The sequence below is a fragment of the Chelonoidis abingdonii genome, chromosome 2 (assembly GCF_003597395.2).
Source record: "Chelonoidis abingdonii isolate Lonesome George chromosome 2, CheloAbing_2.0, whole genome shotgun sequence".
Taxonomy (NCBI): domain Eukaryota; kingdom Metazoa; phylum Chordata; order Testudines; family Testudinidae; genus Chelonoidis; species Chelonoidis abingdonii.
The window spans coordinates 234,602,947-234,609,679 of NC_133770.1; the positions used below are offsets into that span (position 1 = coordinate 234,602,947).

The 6,733-nt window shown below is 40.1% G+C and overlaps 1 non-coding gene across 1 annotated transcript; it reads right to left on the reverse strand.

Moving 5' to 3' along the window:
• Positions 1–5,532: 5,532 nt before the first annotated feature.
• TRNAK-UUU (transfer RNA lysine (anticodon UUU)) lies at positions 5,533–5,605 on the reverse strand. The gene has a single exon. It is a non-coding gene; the product is annotated as a tRNA-Lys (tRNA).
• Positions 5,606–6,733: the final 1,128 nt, after the last annotated feature.

Genomic DNA, 6,733 nt, shown 5'->3' on the forward strand with positions numbered 1-6,733 from the left:
ATTATTATAAATACTCAGGCCGATGTATTGTTTAGCATCTTTAGTGTAACTCTTTCAATTAATGATGCTTCCACTTGCTTTCCTAATTCCTCCCTCCTTTCTCATTTTCACTGACTTCTAGTCTCCCAACAATAAGGCAACAGGGAAGGTTTTGCTAGCACGATCAAATTTACTAAAACTAAGTATCACCAGTCACTTCCTAGCTGCTCAACTTTTCATTCTACTGTAGAATGAATTTAAGTATCATGGCTGGTTGTGAGATTCTAGATCATGGCAAATACTTTCATGGACTAAAAAGGCTCTATTAGAGTCTAAACTAGGGGTCCCAGAGATGCTTCAAGTCATTGGAACTACTCCTCATGTGCTTACGTTGCAGGATTGGGGCCCATAGCATCCAGGTTAAACAAAAAAAAGAACAAATTAAAAATAATTACAGAGGAAATCAGTCCTTGACCTTTACCACAGTAAATGGAAATGATTCAATATTTCTGATGTTCATATGACCAAGCTGATTCTATAAGCCAGTCTGCTGGAATATATTTTTACAGGCATGTTTAATGCCTGTATTTTTCTCCAGCAATTTCATGGTATTATTTCTACTGCTGGTTTTGGTGTTCTGTTATTGATTCTGATTTTCTATTTATAATACAAAAGATAGAAACAAAAATACTGAAGTATATTTTAAAAATGCAAAAAGTAGTTAGACTCTGTCCCTCAGAGTTACTTTATGGTTGCCAATGAATTGCACAAGATAATTTTTCTTTAAAGTAAATACTGGTTTGTAGAGGTTCGGATACAGAATCTGAAATATTCCAGTTCCTCATGATCTGCTCAAGAAGTTGATATCACATAGATAGGGAAAGAGGAGTGGTTTCTCTTTTGTGAATTTAAAGTTCTATATTAAATATTTCCCAAACTCCCTGAGGTAGAAATACTATTGATGTGTAGAAACATGAGAAAGCTCTTACATGTCATCTTGGCACTGATAGGCCTTTTTCTTTATATTGAGACTTTGCAATGTGAATTTCTGTTCCTTATCTTAAAACTTTCCCACAGATAGCCTAAGGCTGGGACTAATAAGTCTTTTAATATAGTATGTGCTTTGGTAATATGGGCCCAGAACAGAAATTTAGTCAAAGATGCCTGAAGAGAGACACTATTCCTTATTTCTTCCTTTCTGGATTTAACATAATCTTATTTTAATAACTGCCAAACCAGTCCAATGGCCTGGGTTCACCACTTGGGTTCCAGTTGTAGAAGCTGTGGGTCAATAGCGGTGGAAAATGTGCCACAGTAGTGTTGGCTCAGGAAAGGAGGGTCCAAACCATGTAGGATATGTGCTGATCCTATGGATCCTCAACTGGAATCTAAAGCTGCCGTTCCCAGGCAGAATTCCTTGTGGGAAACTAATGGTGGTACTGCCTCCTACACTCCCCAGGAGTGAATACTGCTCCAGCACAGTTTCCCCTGCAGATGCACATGTCTGCAGCTTGCAATCAACTGACTTGCTGGAATGAATGTGGCCCAACATCATCATCTTAATTATAGAATTAGGCAAGGTTTGACTCTGTGGTCAGTGGTCCCCACTGAATGGCTTCTTAAGGTCTTCAGTTTTACTGGAACTAGCCCTACCTCATAATATTTTGGTTGGGATATAAAACCTCAATTATTGAGGCTTAAGCCCATCTCTAATTATTGGGGCCTAAGAGGAAGCCTTCACTGGGACAGGTGATTCCGTAAGTGCCTACTGCAAGGTTTTTCCTCTGAAGCACCTGGCACTGGCCACTGTCGGAGACTGAATACTGCTCTAGGATGACAAAGAGTCTGATGCAGTGTGGAGATTCCCATGTGTCCTCTCTGGCAGTTGAGAAGCCAATGATTGTAACAGAGTGGAGAGTAAACTAGTGGTGGCCCCACTGAATAGGAATGATTTGGTGTATGCTGGCAAGACAGTCTGTGGCAGATTTCACAGGCATTACTTAAGGAGAAGTTGTTGTGGGGGCTAGAGATGGACTTTAGTTTCTTGTGCTGTTGGCCTGTCCCTTTCATAAGTATTAGATTTTCTCCAGAAATATGGACCAAGTTGTTCAAAAATTAGGAGCCCAAAGTAGGTTTTTCAATCTAAATAAGTAACCTGATTTTCAAATGTACTTAATCTCCCAGCAGTTTCCATTAGGGTCAGAAGAAGCTGGTGAGTGCTCTGCAGTTTTTTCAGATAAATAACTTATTTAGTTACTTAGACTCCTGGCCAGAATCTCTTGCCCTCATGCATATTCCCCTGCTTCCATTTTCATTTCCACCTTTATTCATGCCATCTGACTCAGTGGAATGCAATTTCTATCCTCTGGACTCAACAACACAGGGGACAACCAAGAGGAAATTCACTCCCAAGGAAAATCAAGTGGAGGCACTGCCACCATTCTCCCACAGGAGTTCCTGCATTCATTTACAAATGGGGATCCAAAGACTGTCGAGTCATGAAGACATGCACTGAATTAGCTCATCTCCCAAGGGCCCTTGTCCTAGCCTATCTTCAGCCAGCCTCACTTACTTCCTGGATTGCAATGGCTAGCTTCACACTCCAATGGCTAGCTTCACACCAACAAGAGGAAAGGCAATTCTTGATTTAGTCCTAAGTGGTTCATGGGATCAGGTCAAAGAGGTGAATATAGCTGGACTGCTTGGTAATAGTGGCCATAATATAATTAAATGTAACATCCCTGTGGTAGGGAAAACTCCACAGCGGCCCAACACTGTAGCATTTAATTTCAGAAAGGGGAACTACACAAAAATGAGGAGGTTAGTGAAACAGAAATTAAAGGGTACAATACCAAAAGTAAAATCCCTGCCAAGCTAAGTGGAAACTTTTTAAAGACACCATAATGAAGGCTCAACTTAAATGTATACCCCAATTTAAAAAACATAGTGAGAGAACCAAAAAAGAACTACTGTGGTTAAACAGAAAAGTAAAAGAAACAGTGAGAGGCAAAAAGGCATCCTTTAAAAAGTGGAAGATAAATCCTAATTAGGAAAATAGAAAAGAGCATAAACTCTGGCAAATGAAATGTAAAAATATAATTAGAAAGATCAAAAAAAGAATTTGAAGAACAGCTAGCCAAAGATTCCAAAAGTAATAACAAAAATTTTTTAAAAATACATCAGAAGCAGAAAGACTGCTAAACAACCAGTGGGGCCACTGGATGATCGAGATGCTAAAGGAGCATTCAAAGATGGTAAAGCCATTGTGAAGAAACTAAATGAATTCTTTGCATCAGTCTTCACCCTTGAGGATGTGAGGGAGATTCCCAAATCTGAGCCATTCTTTTTGAGTGGCAGATCTGAGGAACTGTCCCAAATTGAGGTGTCATTAGAGGAGGTTTTGGAACAAATTGATAAACTAAACAGTAATAAGTCTCCAGGATCTGATGATATTCACCCAAGAATTCTGAAGGAACTCAAATGTGAAATTGCAGGTGACTACTAAACTTCATCTGTTAACCTATCATTTTAAATCAGCCTTCTGTGTGCCTACCAAAATGAACTGCTGACGATTAGCTTAATGTGATGCCCAATTTTTAAAAGGGCTCCAGAGGTGACCCTGCAACTACAGCCAGTAATCTCACTTCAGTACGGGCAAATTGGTTGAAACTATATAAAGCACAAAATTGTCAGACACATAGATTAACATAATTTGTTGCAGAAATAGTCAACATGGTTTTTGTTAAGGGAAATCATGCCTTTACCACTTACTAGAATTCTCTTGAGGGTCAAACAAGCATTGCAGAAAAGGAATCCCATGGATTTATAGTGTATTTAGATTTTCAGAAGCCTTTGACAAGGTCCCTCACAAAGGCTTTAAGCAAAATTAAGTCGTCATTAGGATAAGATGGAGGTTCTGTAATGGATTTGGTAAGCTGCGTTAAAAGGACATGGAAACAAAGGGTGGAATAAATCGTCAATTTTTCAGGAATGCGGAGAGAGATAAATAGTGGTGTTCCCCAGGGATCTGCTTACTGGCCCAGTCCTATACTAACATATTCTTAAACAACTGAAAAAAAAAGAGTTAAACAGTCAGGTGGCAAAATTTTGCAGTGATACAAAACTTACTGCGGTCTAGTTCAGTCCTATGCGTACGAATGAGCTACAAAAAGGATCTCAAAAACTAGTGGTGACTGGGCAACAAAATGGCAGATGAAATTTAACGTTGATAAATGGAAAGTAATGCACACTCGGAAAATATAATCCTAACTATACATTATACAATTGATGGGGTCTAAATTAGCTGTTTATCACTTCAGAAAGAGATCTTGGAGTCTATTGTGCGATAGTTCTCTTGAAATCATCTCACTCAGTGTGCCAGCAGCAGTCAAAAAAGCAAACAGAATGTTGGGGAATCATCAAAAAGGATAGGATAATAATGAAGAAAATATCATATTGCCTCTATGTATAAATCCATGGTATGCCCACACTTGAATTATGCGTGCAGATGTGGTTGCCTCCCATCTCGCAAGAGGTATTATTGGAATTGGAAAAGGTTATCAGAAAAGGGAACAAAAATTATAGGGGTATAGAACGGCTTTTGTATGGGAGACAAATAAGACTGGAACTTTTCAGCTTGGAAAAGAGGCGATACTAAGGAGGGATATGATACGACGGTCAATAAAATCATGAGTGGTTATAGAGAAAGTAAATAAGGAAGTGTTAATTACTCCTTCTCAATAATACAAGAACAAGGGGCCACCAATGAAATATTGGTAGAGGTTCACAAACACAAAGAAAATATTTTTTCATTGCATGCACTATAAAACCTCTTGGAACTCCTTGCCAGAGGGTTCGTGAAGGCCAATACTAGATAATGGGGTTCAAAAAGGAGCTTAGATAGGTTATGGAAGATAGGACATTCAATGGCTATTAGCCAGGATGGGCAGGAATGGTGTCCCTAGCCTCTGTTTGCCAGAAGCTGGGATTGGGTGACAGGGCATGGATCACTTGATGATAACCTGTCTGTTCATTCCCTTTGGGACACCTGCCATTGGCCACTGTCAGAGGACAGGATACTGGGCTTGATGGACCTTTGGTCTGACCCAGTATGGCTGTTCTTATGTTCTAACATCTCCTTCCTATATTCATATACAGAATGGAAAAGGTGGCTATCTTGAGCTGCTGTGTTTCCACTGGGTGGACTTTCTACAGCCATGGTAAGTGGCCTAAGTGAATTGGACTTGCAGTTTTTAATGCTATCTCCTTTGGCTATTTTGCAGTAATTAAGCACTACTTAGATGTCTTCAATGTATTGCTAATTGTCTGGAGTCAGAAGGTTGGGGGAAACACATTCATAGAAAGTCAGGGTTGGAAGGGACCTTAGGAGATCATCTAGTCCAACCTCCTGCTCAAAGCAGGACCAATCCCCACACAGATGTTTGCCCCAGATCCCTAAATGGCCCCCTCAAGGATTGAAATCACAACCCAGGGTTTAGCAGGCCATTGCTCAAACCACTGAGCTATCCCTCACCCCCAAAAGGTTCCCTTTCCCATCTGACCTGGGACTTGAACCCTGGACCCTCAGATTAAAAGTCTGATGCTCTACCAACTGAGCTAGCCAGGCTCACCAAAAAAAAATGGTTATCAAGTCCAGCTCACTGCCTTCACTAGCAGGACCAACTGCTGGTTTTGCCCCAGATCCCTAGGTGGCCCTCTCAAGGATTGAACTCACAACCCTGGGTTTAGCAGGCCAACCCTTAAACCACTGTACATTGTACTCTGCTCACTTATTAGGTGTAGGGACGTCACTCATTTTTGTCCCACAGTTTCCTGTGTCCCCTCATTTTTAATACTGAACATTTTATATACATTGGAAATAAGGAATCATGATGCTGAGCTGATAAAGAGGGATGAATCCTTCAGTATTTCAAGTTTCATGTGCGTTTTATGTCTCTCTCAGTTTGGATCTTTTGGGCCTTTGCATGGTGAGAGGTCTGAGGGTGTGTTCCTGTGCTGAGACATAGGGCTTTTCTACACAGTATGTTAGGGTGCACCAGAGAGGTCTAAATTCAAGTGTGCACTGGACCCTGCTGGTGTGCACTAAAGGTTTCCTAGTTCATGTTAATGTAGTCCCATTTCAAACTGAACCATGTCAATGCACACCAAAGAACTCTTAAGGAGAGCCAGCAGGGTCTACACAGGCCAGTTGGCATGCAACATACTGGTGCACACTAGAATTTACACCCCACCTGATGTGGACTAAGGCACTGTGTATTTAAGCCCTTATTTTAACAAAACAGGACTACCTAACAGACTTAGCATAATGGAGAGGTACCATATGTAAGGACCCTCTTCAACATGTAGGCTTCTCATAGGTAATAATAATGGAATGGCACAGGGTAGTTTCCAATGACTTTTTCTCTTTAATTGGCAATTAGGTCTGATTAACTTTTAATTAATATTCAATTATTTCTTTTAACAAATGGAACCCCGATGAGATCACATCTGTTAAAGCCACTTGGTTTGCATCTCTATTTTCCACATATTTCTATAGCTGCATAATGAATACAGCTTCAAACTGAAGGAAGATCAGTATCAGCTGGAATGAAAGTGTGCATTTATCTTAAGTTACTATGAGTCCAGAAAACTGAACAGTGCTATGAAAAATAACATTGGTGTATATTCTCTAGAGTTCTGGGAACAAAACTTATAGAGGTCAAACTGGAACCTAAAGCATATTGGGCTGCTTTTG